The sequence below is a fragment of the Lolium perenne genome, chromosome 4 (assembly GCF_019359855.2).
Source record: "Lolium perenne isolate Kyuss_39 chromosome 4, Kyuss_2.0, whole genome shotgun sequence".
In the NCBI taxonomy this organism is placed as follows: domain Eukaryota; kingdom Viridiplantae; phylum Streptophyta; class Magnoliopsida; order Poales; family Poaceae; genus Lolium; species Lolium perenne.
Genome location: NC_067247.2, coordinates 283,366,385 through 283,368,543, shown reverse-complemented (window position 1 = coordinate 283,368,543; position 2,159 = coordinate 283,366,385).

Here is a 2,159-nt window from a genome sequence, read left to right as displayed (position 1 = left end):
ACAACAGTGCTGGGCTCTACCATACACTCCTACGCCGGTGGCTGCAACCCATCATAGACCGCAATACCGTGGGGACTTAAGGCTTCCCCAACCTACCGCTTGTTCTTCGAACGACAAGTGTCTACGGACTGTGCCGTGGGGACTTAAGGCTTCCCTAGCCTACCGCTTGCCGCCGACAGATACAAGTGTCTACGGTAAAGCGCAACCGTTGATGAACGAGAGGTGGAAACACTTTTGACTACTCCGTCCCACTCCGGATCTTATGGTTAACACGGATATTACGGCACAAGAATCACTGGCGACATTTGTTGTTTAATCCTAGATGGATATAAACCCTTGCAATGGAACCTCCACCATATCAACACAATCCATGGTTCCATTGCCCACCACATAGTCATATTCATAGTTATGAAAATAGTGATTTTGCTTTTTATGCAATAGTGATAAACATAGTACTTTGCAAGTAATTTGGTAAAAATACTCAAATGACATGAGCAAGTGATGAACTTGCCTGAACACTGCAAAGTTTTGCAGTTGGAAGGTGTGGACTGACCCTTGTCCTCTTGTTCTGAAAAATAGCATCATTGTCCGATAAGGGCAATGGTTAAAGAAGCAATTATGCATGATTCCATTTTTAGGGTTTGTTCCCCCCTTCCGATGTCGTTATTATTTCATGTAAGAGGTTTATACTAAGAATAATTTGGAGAGACTTGTTTAAAAGTAAAATACAACCTTGAAATGTTGTCAAGGTGTTTTTAAAGTCCAAATGCATTAATGGACTTATTTTCATTTTTGAAAATAATATGTGTGATTTTAACCATTATTTTAATTCATCAATTAAGATTTATTCTTCATTGTCTTCAAAAATTCTCTTTGATATTTTATTTGGATAGAGAATTTTATGCTGATTAATTTTCATATTTTTACTTATTTTTTTAGAGCTGTATTTTATTTTATAAAATTCTTGAAAATTCTCATTTAAATGGGTATTTGGAAATTTCCTAAATACCCCTCGGGCCCACCTGTCAGGCGGCCGAGCTGGTTAGGTTGGACCAGCCCAGTGGGCTCGGTCCAACCGACCCAGTCGCTCCGTCGTCCTCCACCCCGTAACCTAATTCCCCTTTCGGGCTCCCGCGACTCCGAATCGCCTCCGCCGTCGCCGCCTTGCTCCGGCCACCTCCGGCCATCATCGGTGACGATCTGGTGCGGATCTGAACCGTCTCTCGACGGCGGACGTGGTGGTCCGCGTCGATTTGACGCTCGCGTCCAACTCGACTCTTCCCCATCGCATCTGCGCCTCGGTCGCAGGGATCCGTGAAGATCCGCCGTTCGTCGGCGTCCCTGGCGCCGTGGTGATGTCGTGGAGGTGCCGGCGTTGCGGTGATGTGGCGACCAGGCTTGGCTTGGCCTGGCGCCGCCGTCGCCTGGCGTGTGCCGCCGTGCCGCCACGGTCGTGCTCATCTGCTCCGCCTGTAAGTTACACCTTCTCTTTCCTCCTCTGTTACTTGCTCTATCTCCTTCTCTTCTCCTCTTCTACGTCTATGCCTGTTCTTCTTCCTCCTCCAGTAGCTACGGCCATGGCTTCCCTCCTCGTGGAGGTGCTTGGCCGAGCTCTTTGCCTTCTTGCTTTGCTATTTGCGCCTGCTCGTCTTTGCACAGTGCTCTTGCCGTCTTTGCCGCCATGTTTCGTGCTTCCTAGCTCCTTCGTTCATGATGATCTCCTGCTCGTGGCCCTCTGTGATTGCTCATGAGCATCCGGTGAGGCTCATGGCCTGCGGCTTGTCTTTGTGATAAGCTCTGGCTCCCCTAGTTCATTACTGTGAGTAATTCTTGCTGTTCTAGCAAGAGATGGTGTTGTCTGTGGGGTGATTATTGAGTTCTGGCTCATGGTAGGTTTGGCCTTGCTTAATTGTTGACCATATACATCAATTCCTTGATGATATGCTTCTGGATACAATCATAAAAATGATTTATGTGTTAGGCTGTGATGCAATAGTTGCTTAACTGTGGCTGTGTAACTCATATAATTTCTATGTGGTGCCAGTAATTGATTCTAGCATGTCCTGGCATGCCCTAGCAGGCTCTGGTGATCAATTGATCACCACTTGCTTGTTCATTGCTTGCTTTACTTACAGCCTGTGCATGTCTGGTTTATCATG